Source organism: Ursus americanus, chromosome 25, assembly GCF_024610735.1.
Source record: "Ursus americanus isolate L20-20 chromosome 25, mUrsAme1.1.p, whole genome shotgun sequence".
NCBI classification, from domain to species: Eukaryota; Metazoa; Chordata; class Mammalia; order Carnivora; family Ursidae; genus Ursus; species Ursus americanus.
Window position 1 is genome coordinate 15,709,741 of NC_142151.1, and position 19,327 is coordinate 15,729,067.

The following is a 19,327-nucleotide window of genomic DNA, read 5'->3' on the forward strand; positions in this document are numbered from 1 at the left end:
TTTTTTCCAATTCATGTTTATTGGAGCAAATTATTAGTGATTTTTATGCCAGCTTGTCTAGTTAGGTCAAGCTTTCCCAGGGCCAGAACTGATTTTCACAAACATGAAAGCAGGTGCAAACAACTTAAAAATAACCTTGAATGGCAATGATTACTGCTTTATATGATCAAGAAAGCATATCTTTGTGCCAGAAAGCCCCTTTCCTACTTGGCAAAGTCCTAATTACCACTGCTCACACAAAGAGTTGATGCATGAGTTGAATTTTCTAGATTCCAATGTTTAAAGTTGTTTACTAAAGTTTAGAAAATGCTAAAAATTATCTTTCAGTCCAAGATGGCTTCACAGACAACAATTGCTCCAGTGATACGTTAAATAGTTTGTCTTACTTTTTGGTCTCTCTCTCTCTCTCTTTCTCTCTTTTTAGGGAGAGAATGCAACAAAACAAATTAGACATTCATCCTTAATCCTAACAGCTAAATCTCCCTTTAAAATTATATAAACAAGTGTTATCTCCACTGGAAGTTAAAATAATTTGAACTACAAAGTCAAAACAAAACTTGTAACTAAAAAGTTTTTAGAGCACAGGCTATATTAGCATAAGTTATACCACATTCCTCAACTAGGACATGCTGCCTTGCTTGGAATGCAAATGGAGAACATATTAATTTGACTTTCCATACATTCTTAAATTTTTCATATTGCATGGAGTATGGTACATATTACATACATTCTTTAATTCAGTTATATATTCACTGATGCCAGACAAAATTTTTTAAGACTATTGATTTTAAATGTATTTGGACAGTACAAAAAAAAATTCAGTATACAATGTTTATTCTTCAGTCTAAAAATGGATATCTCAGCTCAAATGTCAACTTTTTAAACCAAATAAAAGAGCCAGTAATTATAGTCTAGCATTTAAATATGAGTGTGAAAATGAACACTAGCTGCTTTCCTCATAGTTTTTTGGTTGGTTAGTTGGTTGATTGCTTTTTTTGTTTTTGTTTTCATTTTTTTTTTTTTTTTTGCTTTTTTATTTAAAAGCATTCTCTTCCTTGCCCCACAAACCTTTGAAATTGAAATGTGCTCCCTGGTGCTTTCCATTTACTAGACTTTGTTACTGATCAAACAAACTGAAAGCAATTTACTTCTACTTAAAAGGTCATTTCATGATATTTTGGTTCACCAATGCTTTTAATCTTATTATAAATTACAGTACATCCCAACATTAGCTAATGGATTTATGTCTGTCAAAGAACAACAGCAAAAGCAAATTTCGTCTCTGGGAGAGAAGGATCCATGTGGTAACACTTTGCCTTTGACTCTTCAAAATGCCGTCATACCAGTATCTATTTTCCCCTTCATCTCTGTCTTCATCCCTCCTAGACTCCTTTGCAAGTTCCTTCTCTATCTTACCTCTGAAGAGGGGAGCTCCTTGGAGCCATTAGGTGGGCCCCTCTTTCTTTTTTCTCTTCCTTCCTAAATTTCCTCAGGCAGTCCTACAGTTGAAATGCTATCTCCGGGCAGATGGTGCCTACATTCACAGAACTCTCTAATAACTGTGAAGTCTCTGGGGCGCCTGGGTGGCACAGCAGTTAAGCGTCTGCCTTCGGCTCAGGGCGTGATCCCGGCGTTATGGGATCGAGCCCCATATCAGGCTCCTCTGCTATGAGCCTGCTTCTTCCTCTCCCACTCCCCCTGCTTGTGTTCCCTCTCTCGCTGGCTGTCTCTCTCTCTGTCAAATAAATAAATAAAATCTTAAAAAAAAAAAATAACTGTGAAGTTTCTTGTGTCTGGGGCAGAGGCCCAAAGGCTGAGAGTGACACAATACGACGCAAGGACCTCCACGTCCCAGAGAAGAGGCTGACCTCACATTGGGAGGCCAAGCTGAGGGACTGGGAAATCAGCACAAGCAGCATCAGCCTGCCGCCTGCCTTCAGAATGTAAAGGGAAAGCAGCAGATCCACTGGGAGGTTGCAGGAGTCCATAGCACGGGTTTCCTTAGAGGAAATTATCAACATACTCTGCATTTCCCCCATGTTCTCCACCCAGATGTAAAAGAAGGGGAAACACCCCCTCTCATCTATTTTCCCTAATAAGTTTAGTTAACATCCATCATCTCATATAGACAGGAAGGAAGGAAGGAAGGAAGGAAGGAAGGAAGGAAGGAAGGAAGGAAGAAAAGAAGGAAGGGAGGGAAGAGGAGGAGGGGAGGAAAGGAGAAAGGAAGGAAGAAAGGAAGGAGGGAGGAAGGAGACTGATGTGTACATTGTAGAATGTTTTACGCAGCCCAGGCCTCTACCCATGCCATGATAGTTGCATCGTTTCCCTTCCCCCCCTTTAATTGCGCCTTCCAAAAGTGTCTCCATCCATTGGCGGTTGTCCCCGGAGTCAAAATTTCCCCCACTTGAGACCATGCCAGACTTTATTCATACCAGTTATTCTGTCCTGTCCTCCAAGTCCTGCAGAGTCCCAGAACAATCATAAGGCACTAAAAGAGTTGAGGGCACACCCCCCCATGGGGCTCAGAGAGCAAATATAGTACAGCTGGGGAAGAGCAGAGATTTTAAATTAGATGAGTATCTGGAACTTTAATAGTTTGGAAATTATACTAGACTTTCATGTTTTCTGATACCGAGCTGAAGAAACATGAGCTTTTCTCATTCAAGGGGGGCGGGGGGGAAGAACAAGTCAGCAGAAAGGAGTTTAAAAAGACAGGTTAGGGAAAGTAAACAGAGCTGTTTTTCGCTTTCAACTTACTGGGTTCAGATTCTTCCAGATGATGGTTACAGTTTTAGATTTCATCCAGAGGTGAAAGCCTCTGAGCTCTAGGATTAAATACCTAGCTGAACACATGACGTCGGTATTTAGATGCTTTCCAGGCATCTGTAATTTAGCAGGTCCAAAACTTGATTGAAGTCCCTCTCAAGCAGAATCTGATTCTCCCTCCAGCATTTTCCATCTCCTTACAAGGCTTTATCACCCATCCACTCACCCAAGCCCAGAAAACCAGGAGGGATCCCTCCTTCCCTCTGCTAGGTCACCTAAATTTTTGCAAGTCCTGTTGATTCTATCAGCAAATGCATAACAAATCCATCCTCACTGACCCATAACTATTGTTCTAATTCTTGTCTACAGCATAATCATCCTTCACAGGACCACACAAAGATAACTCTCTATCTGGTCTCCCCAAATCTATGGCTGTCCTCTCTCAATCTATCAACATAGCAGCCACAGTGTTCAATTATGCAGCCATTTTATGAAAGTGTCTCAACTCCTATGGTATAAGCATAAAGCAGGCTTTTTGTTTTTCCAATTCTTGCTGACCTACTGGTTCCCTCTAGGTAGCATCTTCCTGGACAACATCTCACCGTGATTCCCTAACTTTCCACTCACTTGTCATCAGTTGGTCTCATTCAGTGTCTAAGGCTCGGACCTGTTTACCTGAACGCTTTAACCCCTGCCCAGTTCCGCTGTTCACCCCATCCCAGCAGCCTGCACTGCCCTTGTTGTTCAGTGGATCCACGTGGAGGGGCTCCGCTTTTCTCAACTCCTCACCTCTCTGGATCTGGGCTAAGAAGTGACCAGGGTGACAGAGTACTCTCGCTGTGAGGACCTTTCAAAGCCACAGCCACCTTGTTGTTAGCTTGGTAACTACTGTTCTAGCTCATTGTCTGTGACCTGCAGTGGACAGGAGTCCCTGGACATTGACAGTCCGTCGTAATGTTCTGCCATGTCTTCTGCCCATTGTCCCACCTCAGGAGCCCCACATGCATTTTTTATGGCACTCACACCTCTTGTTCCACATGAAAGCCCTGACAAGCCTACAATTCCAACCGTTCTCCAAAACCTCTGTCACCTCCACAGGGAGATGTGGGGTCTAAGTTCCTCCCATCTCAGAAGCTGGGAACCTCGAAAGGGTCAGGGGCTTGTTTAGGAAGGATGAGGAAAAGAAAACGGGGCTAGTCAATAACCACATTGCCAGGTTCCTAGAGTCTCTGAAATTGGTTCTAACTCTTCTTCTTAGAATAGGGCTCCTGTGTTAGTTTAGGTAAATGAATGTATTTCCGACTGAAGCCAATTTGGTTCGGTTTTTATAACTTATGAATCAGAAAATAGTGAAGAGTACACATAGGAGAGCACGGGGGTTTATATACATGCAAACAAAGCATAAGACGAAGCATTAGAGGGGCGCCTGGGTGGCACAGCGGTTAAGCGTCTGCCTTTGGCTCTGGGCGTGATCCCGGTGTTCTGGGATCGAGCCCCACATCAGGCTCCTCCGCTATGAGCCTGCTTCTTCCTCTCCCACTCCCCCTGCTTGTGTCCCCTCTCTCACTGGCTGTCTCTCTCTCTGTCGAATAAAGAAATAAAATCTTAAAAAAAAAAAAAAAAAAAAAGCCTAAGCATTAGAGCCCGCTCAGCAGGAGAACTTTCTATTCTCATAGGTGGCTTTCCGGGGGCTGCCGGTTCTTGTTTGCTTGTCTTGTTTTGTTTTGTTGTAATGGATGTGTGAACAGCACAATGCTACAAAAAACGTGTTGATGACAGAACAAATACGGAAACCGAGAGTAAGCATTTAGAACTGGGAGCAATCTGACCTCCAGGCATGTGATCAGTGAACTCATCTTGCTGAAAAGGAAGAGGTCAGTTTGGGTGTTTTGGGTTTTTTTTTTTTTTTTATGTTTCATTTTCCTAATGATTCATTCTTACGTTTTTTTCAAAAGTCTCAGTCTGTAATTGGAGTGGAAAAGAAAGAAAGAGGAAAGCAAGCAAGCAAGAAAGGAGGAAAGGGAGGAAGAGAAGGGAAGGAGGAAGGAAAGAAGGAAGAAAGAAAGAGAGAGAGAAAGCTGGCTCTTTACCACAAGTAGTTTAAGAATTATGGCACCAGGGGCGCCTGGGGAGCTCAGTCAGTTAAGTGTCCAACTCTTGGTTTCAGCTCAGGTCATGATCTCAGGATTGTGATATCGACGCCTGAGTCAGGCTCTACACTGGGCAAGGAGCCTGCCTAAGATTCTGTCTCTCCCTCTCCCTCTGCACCACCCCCCCAAAAACAGCAACAACAAAATAAAACCCCCAAAACCCAAAAAACTAGAAATAATCCAAATGTCCAACAATAGTAAAATAAGTAAATAAATTAGGGTCTGGTCATAAAAAAAATTAAAAATTAAAAAAAATTGAAAGAATTATTGCACCAATGTATATTAGATATTCTCTGCAAACTGCCTGAAGTTCCTATGTAAAGTGGTAGAGGATAAGATAAATACATATATAAGCACTTAACTCCACAATTCTGATTCTCCTAACTGACAATTCACCCTTCCTCCCACTGACGTTCTCTTTCCCGCCCCATCCGACTACATACACCTACTCTGTTCCCCACCTACCTGGCCAATTTCCTCATCACTATACTGCCAGGGATCACAACTTTCTTCCATCATTTTGCTTGGAATGCTGTTTAAACTAAAATGAATATACATTATGGTTCCTAAATGAAAATGCTCTCATGTCCCACAATGGATCATGACCTTCAACACATTTTTTGTGTCCTATTGACTTGGGCCTAAATTTCTTTCCAGTTTGTGAAATCTCATTCTCATCTTTTCATTTGGAGCATTTTACAGGTTATATAAGACCTCTTTCTTTGAAAAATTGTTCAACATGATTAGTGAATCACTTTGTATTAGAAACCCAAGTACTGAGACACAAGGAAAAAGACGTTTATATAATGGTGCTGTTATACATTTTTCTGAGTGCAATCTGTTGGAAAGCCTCCTAATCAAACAATAAAGGTAAACAGATGAGAATCGGCCAGGTTTTCTCAGTTTGATGGTAATGGCTCAATACATACCAACAAGAAAAGACTTTGTTAAGGATCAACAGAAGGGTTGCCTTTTCTCCATCACATTTGGCTTTTCATCACTGTTAGTTTGGGGCTAGTTTTCTCTTCCACCTGGAGAAAATAAGCCAGTTTATCTCTTTACAAGATAATAAAACAAAATCTAGAAAGATTTGGGTCCTTATATTTGGGTTTCCCATCCACTTGGTTAAAGATTTGGTTAAAATGAAAGCATAGAAAATGTGTTTGGAATTCTATAACTTAGAGAAAAATAATAGCTTAGTGTTCAGAAATACATTACAGTAAAATTATGAGTACTTAAAACAGATGGAGGAGTCTAGAAATCAAAGAAGATAAAGACAACAGGGAAGAGCAAAGAGAGATTGTGTGTGTGTGTGTGTGTGTGTGTAGAAGAAAGAGGAGAAATCTAGAAGCAGAAGGAGGAAGAGGAAGGCTACAGAGAGACAGCTCACAGCAATATTCTTTCAAAAGATTTAAAGAGATTAAAATGTTTATCGTCTCCTCATCCTCCAGTTTTGTAACATTTTAAATTTTCTCCACTCCCCCTTGCTCCTTAACATTTATCTCCTGAAAAGACATTGCTAAAGGAAAATGCAAGCTAGCTGTCCAGTGTCACTGCTCTAAAAGCAGCGTTCTGGATTTCAGTAGCAAATAACTGGATATATAAACCCTCGGAAACTTTTCATTCCCTCTGCCATGCTCATTTTCTATCTCCTTGGAATTTTTCCTCTCCTTCTCCTTCCCAGGCCCTATAACTCCAAAAGAAAAGGAAAGAAGACAACCAAACATGCAGTGTGAATTCATACTGAATGCTCTTTCTCGAATATTTGTTTTGCATTAAACCTCAGGACCTTTGCATAATCCTGGAGGACTGTTCAAGGTATAGCAAGAGACATTGCTGGCATAGGAGTTTAGAGTTGGATTTAAATTAATTTCAGGAAAAGAAATGTGACATTTCTTGCCATGAAACTCATGTCCACTTTACAAGTATCATGAATACAAAGAGATTCACATAATAGAAGAAATACGTAATCATATGATTAAGTATATGATTATATAACCAGCATAAACATTGCATGTGGATTGCATGTGGACATTACGAACCCTTTTAAAAAAAAACATCTGTCTTCCCTTTAAGTGTCATGAGCGTCACTCATGGTTAGGAATTCTTCCCAAATTTATATGCTTGCAGAATTCTAATACCTGTGCTCTTCACTGTCCACCTAATTAGAAACTGAGGAAAATTCTTTGCATTGAGTTCTCTGACTTGACATGTCATGTAATTCTATCTGAAATATTTGCTACTTTGATTCTCTGAGCCTGTACCACATTGCGGGATCCAAGTTGCTCACATCACAGCAACTGTGAACCTATAGGGTCATGGCTGGATCTCAACATATATTTTCTCAAATATTTTATTTCCTTTATTTAGTGTTGTGTGTGTGTGTGTGTGTGTCTGATTGGGGGATAATTCTATTTGTTTTTCCATAACATCATCGTTATCATTTCCCCCCCCCATGTTATTGACCCCTCCATTCCAGGAATATAGTGCTTCTCCTTTCCATGCTGGAGTACAGCAACACAGAAATTTAGCCAGCAATTCACTTGGTACTCTGATAGACCCTCATAAATGCCTTGTTTATAACATAAGAATATAAATGCATATTTACATACATCTCTGGAAAAATATCCTTTCCAAATCTGATGGCTATTGATTTGGCCTTAACTCGTAGTTATCTATAAGAGTAAATTGCACAAGGCCAAGAAAGAATATTATGTGTTTGAGTAATTTCCTCTGCCTGCTGTAAACACTAGATTAAATTTATATGCTAATTATGACAATAATGGCCCTTTGGGTGATTCTATATTACAAGCGTCAACTGAAATGAGGTCCCCAGTTGTCACTGAGAAAATCAAAAGGATCTTAGTTTGAGGAGTAAATATGTGATTATAGTGATTATGTGTGAATTGTGATTATATTCTCCAATAAAGAAAACATGCTGGGATTTACAGCTTTCCTCTGAGAATCAATCAATGAATTAACACATATTGAGCACCCACAGGGTTCCTGGAGCTAAACAAACAAATTACTTCATCAACCTGCAAAACCTTCATCAGTTAGTGGACTGAGCCACAATGAACCAGCTGAGTATGGCCCCAAGCAGAACCATTAGGCAGATGGTATTTATTTTCACCATGGATAGCATCTGCATCATGCATTCTAGAAAAGTTTGAGCTAGAAGTCGGAACTGGATTCCATTCCCAGCTCCATCACGGGCTGGCACCATAATATCCAAGATACTTTATTTCTCTGAGTTTTCAATTCCTAATTATAGAATGGAAAATCATTGGCCTGTCTTATGGAGAGTTCCAAGGAAGTGAGAAGTGGGAAATTACTTAGAAAATTATTAAATATTCTCTAACCCTAAAATATTATTTCTCTGCTACATTTTTTTCCCTCAAGACTTCCCCAAGGGGTTGTTTGTTCTCATGAGGTCTAATTCCTCTCTTCCTTTTTCTTCTAAATATTCTCTCCAATGACCTCTACATTGCTAAATCAAAACAATGGCCGATTCTCGGTTTCCAGCTTACCTATCACCAGTATTTGAAGCAATTCATAGATTAGTCAATCTTCCTTGAAACACTCTCTTCATTTGGCCTCCAGGACATACATTCTTGCTTTTCTTCCTGAATCACTGGCCATATTTTCTCTGGTGGTCTTCTTCTTCTCCCTAATCTTTATTCTTAGACTACCTGAAAGCTTAAATTCTTAGACCTTTTTTTCTTCTCTATCCTATTTTCTTCTCTGCTCTCTACACTCATCTAGTATCATGACTTGAAAATATCATCTCTAGTCTGACAATTCCCACAGCAGTCCTGACCTCTGTTGCAAATTCTGGACTTTTATATTCTACTTCTAGCTCCACTGGGATATCTCATAATTTTTTTTTTTTTTTTGAGAAGGAGAGAGAGAGTCCAAGTGGAGGGAGAGGAGGCAGAGGAAGAGGGAGAGAGAGAATCCTAAACAGGCTCCGTACTCAGCACTGAGCCCTACGTGGGGCTGGATCTCAGGACCCTAAGATCATGACCTGAGCTGAAATCTAGAGTAGATGCTTAACAGACTGAGCCAACCAGGCACCCCTCCCATAAAATTTTTAATAAAAATGAGTTCAATGCCTAACTGCATATCTCCTTCCCTACATCTATTCCTCCCACAGTCTTTGCTATTTCAGTTAATGACAAATCCATCTTTCTGGTTGCATTAGACACAATTCTAGCCTTGAATTCTCTTTTTCTTATGCCCCATCACCCATTCCCCTGTTCCAAACCCCATAGCAAATCCTGTCGGCTTGCAATCTATCCACCGATCACATCCGTTTTCTTTCTTTTATTGTTTTTAAGATTTTATTTACTTATTTAGAGAGAAGGAGAGCAAGTGGAGGGGGAGGGGCAGAGGCAGAGACGGAATCCCAGGTAGGGGTGGGGCTCGATCCCATGACACTGAGATCATGACCTGAGCCAAAATCAAGAAATGGTTCCTTAACTGACTCAGCCACCCAGGCGCCCCTGATCACTTCCATTTTCTGTTTAATCACCGTCACTCTGGCATACACCACTGCCATCTCTCACTCTAGATTATTGCACTAGCCTTCTTAGCGTTCTCCCTGGCCCACTACAATTTGTTCTCTGTAAAGCAGCCAGAGCGATCCCCTTAAAACTTACCTCGGATCATGTCACTCCTTTGTCAACACCCTCTAATGGCTCCTCACCTAATGAGGGTGAAATCCAAGACCCTTACAGTGCACTACCAGGTCTTACAGGATCTTTCACACATGCAGACACACACACACACACACACACACACACACACACACACACACACACACCACCCTTGGGATACAGCAATACCCAAACATACAAACATCTCTTTCTTCAAGGAACAAACATTCTAAAGATAAAAGATAGGCAATAAAAGAATGAGTAATTACTCAATATATTAAGTGATTGGCAATATTTTAAAAATAAAACATGGAAAGGGAAGAGGGAATCAGGAGTAGGGTAATTGGCAGTTACAAAGAGTTAAGGAATGTCTCCGTGAGAAAGTGAAATTTGAATAAAGGACTTGAAATAGCTAAAGAAGCCAGCCATAGGGGAAGGAGTATCCCAAGCAGGAAGAACAGTACCTGGCACAAAATAGGCAGAGAATGAATTTTTAAACGAATTTTAAGTGAATGCATTTTTGAATGAATGAATAAATAAGTGAGTATTGTTATTACTGAACCTGTATATAAAATCAGGACTAATAATTTCTCATTCTAGGAAAAAGACATTTTAGGAGGGGAGAAGAAACTGTTATCATAGATGATTTTACACTAATTGGAAAGTAGGTTTTGATTATTGGTGCCTAGATATATTTATTAACCTGAATGCAGCTAACATATCAGTTTGGAACAACCTGAGGACTCAGACAAAAGAGAAATTTACACACATTTGTTACTCTTTTCCATGGCCCTCTACTAGGTGCTCCTGACAAAGGTTAAGGGGAAGAGAAGAAATTAAAGAACCTCCCTGCTGCCCCCACCCCACTCCCTCACTCTCCCCCTCCTCTTAATGGTACAGTTATGCAGGAAGTAGTTGGATGCTTCTGGCATCAGGCAAAGATTACCTACTTCCCTGGAATCTTCTCTTCTATGAAACAAAAGAGCTAAGCCTCTGGGGCAGTTAGAAAACCCTTTCATCCCTGACACAGGAAGAGATCCTTGCACACTTATGTAATTGTTTAAATGTTATTATATTTAAATAAAGCAAAAGCCATGTTTCTAGAAATTCTTTATGCTAATTTCTTTTTCATAAAAATTACTTTGCTCTTTGTAGATGCATGGATAATTTTTTTTTATTTTGGTCTTATCAAAGTAGCGAGATATCAGGCAATTTTGTTCAACATTTCAGCAACTGCATCCAGACATGATCATGATGGCCCTTTTTGAATATTGAGCAGAGAGATGGATGCTTTAAGAAAGAATCAAATAAAACTGCTAGAGACTTTTTAAAACATCATGATGTCAGAAGTGAAGAATTCCTTCTGTGTAGTCCATCAGTAGACTTGATGGAACAGAAGAAGTGATGAGTGAGCATGAAGATAGGCCAATAAAAATTGGCGCCTGGGTGGCTTAGTCGGTTAAGCGACCAACTCTTGATTCAGGATCAGGTCATGATCTCAAGTTCTGAGGTGGAGCCCTGCGTCGGTTCCACACACGTGTGGAGCCTGCTTAAGATTCTCTCTGGCCCTCTCCCTTTGCCCCTCCCCCTTCTAAAAATAAGTAATTAATTAAAACTAAAAGGCAAAGAGAAAATAGAGTGAAAGGGAAGAAAGCAACAGAAAACAGATGCAAGAACTGTGAGGCAACATCAAACAGCCAACATATATAAAATGGGAGTTCTAGAATGAGAAGAGAGATAGAACAGAGAAGAAAAATAGGTGAAGACATAATTGCTAAGAATCTACTGAAAATTATGAAAGAGAACAAACTGTAGATTCAAGCTCAGAAAATGCCAGTAATAATAATTTTTTTAAGCACACACATAGATACAAACTATATGAAAGTATATAGTCAAAATGCGGAAAACCAAAATTAAACAGAAAATTCTAAGGGTAACCAGAGGGGGGTAAAGATTACTTACAAGAACAAAGATAAAAATTATAGCAGGACTCAGGGCTCCTGGGTGGCACAGTTGGTTAAGTGTCCAACTCTTGGTTTGGCATAGGTCATGATCTCAGGGTCGTGAGATTGAGCCCAGCAACAGGCTCTGTGTTCAGCATGGAGTTGGCTTGAGATTCTCTCTCCCTCTCCCTCTGCTCCACCTGCTCGTGCTCTCTCTCTCTCTCTAAAATAAATAAATAAAATTTAAAAGAAGAATTATAGCAGGACTCTCACAAGAGGCTATCTTATAACATAACTACATGATTCTCTACTATACTCCTACTATACTATATGCCAGAACACAGAAGTGACATCTTTAAAATACTGTCAACTCAGAAATCTATATCCAGCTAAAATATAAAATAAAATAAAACAAATGTCAAAAGATGACATAAACATGTTTTTAGAAAAAGAAATCTGAGAAAATTCATTGCCACAACAGTTTGTTCAAAACAAAAAACCCCTCATAGTAGATCTTCAAAGCATAAGGACTCTGGGACCGGATCAAAAGTTGAATCTACACAAGGAAACGAAGAATGCAGGCAATGGTAAACATGAGGATCATTAAAACAGGTATTTTAATCTCATTTTCAATTACCTTAATAGGTAATTGAATGTCTAAAGTAAAAGCGTGAACAATATATTGTGGGATTTAAAATGCATATAAAACTAAATTGTTGATCCAATTATTCTGTTCACTGTAATTGGATGGACAGCAATAGCACAAAGGATGGAGGAAGACACTGGAAGTATGCTGCTGTGCAGTTATTACACAGTTTAAATGAAATGGTATAATATTATTTCAAGATAGATCATAGTAAGTTAATGGTACTTTTTTAAATGTATAGAGCAGACACACACACACACACACACACACACACCCACCCACCCACCCCACAACTAATAAGCCCATAGTGAGGATAAAATGAAACCAGTTTAAAAAGTATTCAGTTAATCCAAAGGAAGACAGAAAGAAGAAAAATGGAAAAGAACAGATGGTTCAAATAAAACATAAATTATAAGATTGTAAATATAAACAGAATTCTATTAAGAAGCACATCAAATGTAAATGGTCTAAAAAAAACCCAAGTCAAATGACTGTGATGAATAGATTGGCTAAAAGATTCCAACTACTGGCTATCTATAAGAAACTTAACTTCCTTTTAAAGACATGCAGAGATGAAAAGTTAAAGGATAGAAAAGGATACAGCGTAGAAACAATCAAAGACAGCTGGAGTCATTTTGTTGTATCGGATGAAGTAGATTTCCAAACACAGAATAATGCCAGGGAGAACGAGGATATTATATATTGATAAAAGACTTAGTTCATCAGTTAGACTGAACAATTCTGTGCATATGTGTCAAACCACACAGTTTCAAAATGCACGAAGCAAAAACTGAGAGAATTACAAAGAGAAATAAAAAAATTCATAATTATATTTGGAAATCTCAACACTCCTATTTTAGTAACGTATAGAATAAGTAGACAATAATTCAGTAAGGACATAAAAACCAGAATATCTCCATCAACAATTTGACCTAATTAATATTTATAGACCACTCTACCCAACTTCACTTCAATACGTATTCTTTGCAAATACACATAAAACTCACACATTTAAGATAACTGAAATCAGGTTATGTTACCTGACATATGTTATCTAACTAAATAGAATTAACATAGAAATCAATAACAGAAAGAAACCTGAAAATGCCCAAATATGGGGAACTAAATTATACACGTCTAAACAACCCATTGGTTAAAGAGCAAGCAGCAATGGAATTTTAAAAATATTTTGCAGTGAATGAAAATGAAAACAGAACCTATGAGACACTCCTAAAGCAATACTTAAATGGAGATTTGTATAACATTAAATGCCTATTTTAGAAAACAAAGCTTTTGAAACAGCAGTGTGAGCTTCTAAGGAGCAAGAAAGAAAGAAGAGAAAAGGAAACCCAGAGCAAAAAGAGAGAAGGGAATAATAAAAACAAGAGCAGAACGCAATGGAATTTTAAAAAGAAAAATAATAGAACTAAAAGTTGGTTCTTTGAGGACAATTAAAAATGTATCGAGGTTTCCCAAGACCACCACCAGGTGGTAGTAGTGAGTAGTACCACCCCTACTTCTACCCCTTGATTCCTGGACCCAGAATCCCAACTATCTGGTAAATAGCGCTATCTACGGAATGCCGATTTCAGAGCACATACAACCTATTGCAGAACTGTGTCCCAGGCCTGCAAGGTATTGTCACGTAGATGACACAATAAATGAGTCTTCAAAAGATCATTCTGCATTCTATCAAGCTGGCTGCTTCAGGATGCTGGGGAATATGGTAAGACCAGTGAATTCTATAAGCATGGGCCCATGGTAGCACTTCTTTCTCTGTGAAGTGAGTTACTGGGTCAGAAGCAATGCTGTGTGGAATACTGGGATAGTGGAGAAGGCATTCTCTAAATCCATGAATGGCAATTTTGGGAGAAGCATCACATGCAGGGAAGGCATCTCCAGATCTAGAGTAAATGTCTATTCCAGTAAACATTCCTCACCCTGAGGAACAGTGTCATAGCGACAGCTGTGTTGGTCTCTGCTGTTGGCCGACTGGGCACTCAGCAGTGGCTATGGGCGGGCCTTGGTGAGCCCATGCATAGCCTCTACCCCTGCCACCACGGCCACTTTGTTCAAAAGCCCACCAGGTGATGAGAGAGGGTGCTGAGGACAGAAGCTGACTGGCATTCACAAAACAGGTCATTGATTATTAAAATCCTCCTTTGTTGAGGTCACTCTTTGGTGAACATTCACATGGAACACAAATGTCTTCACATTTCTTGCCCATTCAGAGAGGTCTATCCACAAACTTCTGCAAATTTCTTTGTTATCAGTGTTCCAGTCATGTTCCTTCCAAGTCCCTGACCATCCAGCCAACCTATTGGCCACGGAGCATAAATTAGTATATAATTGCATATCTGGCCATTTTTCCTTCCAAGCAAGTGAATGACCAGGTGCACTGCTTAAAAAAATCTGCCCACTAGGGAGATTTCTCTTCACCGCTGTCTTTAAGGATGTCCCAGAGAGGAAATTTAGTGCTGGCACGTCATGCAGGACCATCTGTAAACCGGACTGAGGTTTTCTCTTCCTCTGTCATCTAGTGGTAGGGAATGCCCCATGGAGCTGCAGGTGCAGGCTGAGAGAGAGAAGGCAGTGTGGTAGGGGTAGGGGCCATAGGCATCTGAGCCACTTCTTCATGTGACTTACTTGTGCCTTTAGAGCCTACTCAGGCCCAACCACATATTCACCACTTCCCTCTGATAACGGAGCATGACTCTGCAGCCCAACGTTATGACTTGGTGGGTCAAATAATACCCAGCTCATGAGGGGCAGTTCAGGTCACACTGTAACTTGGTGGTTCATAGTTAAGTGTGATTTGTTTGCTGGAAATTAAAAAAACATGGATGAGAGAATTTAACGACCTACTTAAACAGAGAGGTATAGGGTGTTCAAGGATTCAAGGACTCCATATTGTTAAAATCTTTATTCTCCTCGAATTATTACAGGAATTCACTGCAATCACAATCCAAATCCCAGCAGATTCAAAAATCTATTTGGGAAAGCAAAGAACTTAGAACAGTTTAAATAACATTTGAAAGGAAATATATTTGAAGAACCTCTGCTAACTAATTTCAAGGCTTAATATAAAAATCTGCAGTGATCAAGACAGAATGGTATTGTTCAAAGGACAGATGTATGGAAAAATGGAACAGACTAAGAAAGCCCAGAATATACCCACACATATGCATTCAATTGATTTTCATCAAGTGTCAAGATAATTCAACAAATGTCACTGAATCACCTGAAAATAGAATGCAAAAATATCAACTATCCTTATATTGAATACAAAAACTATTTTGAAAAGGATCAGAGACTGAAATGTAGAACTTGAAAATATAAAATCTCTAGAAATAAATACAGGAGAAAATGTTTGTAACCAGGTATTAGGCAATATTTTCTTAGAACAAAAGAAGACCAAAACATTTTAAAAATGTTAAAATAAACTTCATCAAAATCAAGAACTCCTCTGTGATAGATGCTGTCAATACAATGAAAATACAAGCCACACAGTGGGAGAAAATATTTTCAAACACCTATTGATGGAGGACTTAAAGTTCTGTAATAAGAAACAATCTCCCTACCACCCGCAATCAAACAGGCAAAAGATTTGAACAAACCCTTCATCAAAGAAGAGATAGATATATCAAATAAGACTTGAAAAGATGGGGGTGCCTGGATGGCTCAGTCGTTAAGAGTCTGCCCTCGGCTCGGGGCGTGATCCAGAGTCCTGGGATTGAGCCCCGCATCAGGCTCCCTGCTCCACTGGGAGCCTGCTTCTTCCTCTCCCACTCCCCCTGCTTGTGTTCCCTCTTTCGCTGGCTGTCTCTCTCTCTCTGTCAAATGAATAAATACAAAATCTTAAAAAAAAAAAAGACTTGAAAAGATGGTCATTTAGTCATTAAGAAAATAAAAATTATAACCCAATGAGACATCTTTTCATCTCCATAGGAATTGCTAAAATTAAACAAAAGATAATACCGTGTGTTAACAAAATTATGGAGTAACTGAAACTCTCATATATTCTGATGTTAAGTCCACATCTGCACAGCCACGCTGGAAAACTATTTAGTTTTGACTACTAATGCTAAGGTCACATATATCTCATGACCCAGAAACTGTATTCCTGGCTTACATACCTGACAACAATGAATGGTTACACTGACCAAAATCATGAACAGAAATACTCAGAGCAATATCTATTCATAAAAGCCAAACTAGAATTACAAAAGCATTAAATCATACCAAATTCTTAGTAATAAATAAAAGATGTGAAAAATCTCTATGGAGAAATTATACTTTTACTGAGAGATATTTTGAAAGACCGAAATGAAAAGAGAGAGATGCTAGATTTGTAGACACTATATTTTACAGACATCAATTTTATCAAAATTGATCTATACATTCCATGTAATTCTATTCTAAAATCTGTATGAAAATAGGAAGAGCCCAGAACAGGCAAGACACTCTGAAAAAAATCTGACACTCTGAGCAAGAAAAATCCTCTACAAGAAACCGTGATTTATTTGAAGCAATGATAATTAAGACCATGGTTCTTTAGCACAGAGACAAGCAATATAGGCCACTGAAACAGATCAGGAGTTCAAAAACAGGCCTACATACATATGGACAGAATCCATGATGGGGATGGCACAGTATGTCAATAGGGAATTGGTAAGCTTTTCAACAAATGGAACTAGGACAGGTAGCTGGCCACATAATTTTTTTTTTTAAAGACATTTCCAGGTAGATAAAAAACACGTAAGTTTTTAGGAGATAATGTAAGAAAATATCTTCATTGGGTGCCCAGGTGGCTCGGTCTGTTAAGCATCTGTCTTTGGCTCAGGTCATGATCCCGGGGGCCTGGGATCGAGTCCTGCATTGGACTCCCTGCTCAGTGGGGAGTCTGCTTCTCCGTCTCCCCCCACTCATTCTCTCTCTCTCTCAAAAATGAACAAAATCTTTAAAAAAAAGAAAAGAAAATATCTTCATTAAAGTCAGGGTAGGGGAATATTTCTTTCTTTCTTTTTTTTTTTTTTAAAGGTTTTATTTATTTATTTATTTGACAGAGAGAGAGAGACAGCCAGCGAGAGAGGGAACACAAGCAGGGGGAGTGGGAGAGGAAGAAGCAGGCTCCCAGCAGAGGAGCCCGAGGCGGAGCTTGATCCCAGGACTCCGGGAGGCAGATGCCTAACGTCTGAGCCACCCAGGAGCCCCAAGGGTAGGGGAATATTTCTTAAGCAACATACAATAGTCACTAAGTATAAAGAAAAGATCTATAAGTTCAACCACATTCAAATTAAACATATCCATTAAAAATTCTAGAGAGAGTTAAAAGATAATCCATAGACAAAGAAATTAGGCGCACAACACATTTTGAACAAAGATCTTCTATACTCACACAAATCCACAAATCAATAATAAATATAATACCACCCAAAAGAAAAATGAGCAAAGGTGACTTAAACGGTTCTTTACAAAAGAGGAAATCCAAATGGCCTGTTATGTGTTGAATCGTGTCTCCCCCAAATTCACAAGTTGATGTCCAAATTTTCATTGCCACAGAATGTGACTTTATTTGGAAATAAGGTTGTTGCCTATGTAATCAGTTGAGAGGAGATCCTACTAGAGTAGGGTGAGAAATTTGGACACAGAGGCACACAAGGAGAAAGCCGTGTGAACATCAAGACAGATGGTGTGTGACTCATCCTCACACTAAGGAATGCCAAAGATTTGCCAGCAAACCACCGGAAGAAGAGAGTCGTGGAACAGGTTCTCCTTCACAACCATCAGAAAGAACCAACCCTTCTGGTCCTTATCTCAGACTTCTAGCCTCCAGAACCATGAGACAATAAATTTCTCCTTACGCCATTACGTTTGTAGAACTTTATTCGAGTAACCCTAGCAAACAAGTATGTGCTCGAAAGACCTAGGAAAATGTGATGGAACTAGCAATAAAGAAAATTAAAATAATGCTGATCTATTTCTATGAACCAAGTAGACTGGCAGTCATACAATAACACCAGCTGATGGTGGGAATACAGAGCAGTAGGGCTATCATACAACACTGCTGACAACCACGTTCAAAATGGTTTGGGATGATGACTTGATATCATCTAATAAAGTTAAATGTACATAACTCCTTAACCTGGCAATTCCACTCCTAGGTATATACCAAAGTGGTTAATCAGTGAACATTATGATTTCCATGTACCAGGATATATACATAAAAATGTGCGATAAGCAAACAAGAGAACAAACTAGATGTCGATAGAGACAGCAAAGTAAATAAACCGATCGGAGTATATTCACACCACGGAACACCTTGCAACAATGAAAAGAAATGAACTATATTTCCTTTGGCTACATACAAGAACATGAATGACTATCCCAGACAAAATTTAAAAACCAGATAGATATGGTCACCCAGGTGTTTGCTTCATAATTATTTATTAAACTGAATGTACATATAATGTGTTTTTTTCTAATTGTATTTCACATTTTAAAAATCTGTTTTTTTTTTTTTCCATTTTGGGGGGAGTTTCACTGAATGGCTTCAGTATTTAGGCAGGAATGAGTCACTTGGCCACCCCTAATTGTACAGCCTGAGAGGGCAAAAATACGATGACAGCAACAATGAGATTCTGCATAAGGAGCAAGAAGAAAACTGGTATTTGGTAAGGAGTTAGAATTGTCTGCTGCATGTTCGCTCTTCAGCATTTGAAATACTTGAGTGCAATTACAGTTTTAAAGGTATGCAATTTTGTTGTGAAACAATGTGCAGAAAGAAAGTCAACTATTCCATCCCGGGGTCCCTCAGAAAAAGAGATCTGTCCCAAAACTTGAAGTAGAAATTTGCTGCATTGAAGTTACTGAGAATCAATATGTCAGTCGTTAATCTATTTCTAAAGGGTTTTCGAGAGAAAGTTTGCATACTTTAGAACTAATCCCGATGTGAGACAGATGTAGATTCTCCCACTTTGTGGATTTAGCACTTTGCCCAGCTTGGCACACTGCTCTCAAGGATGGCAGCCCCGAAGTCTCTCCTGGCTCTGCTGAAATCCTGGATAGAAACATGCTTATATTTTCCAAGATTTGTCATTGCATTTCCATCCCTTGCCCCTCTTTCTCTAAATTCCAGTGGTTTTTGGTAGTTCACCCTCA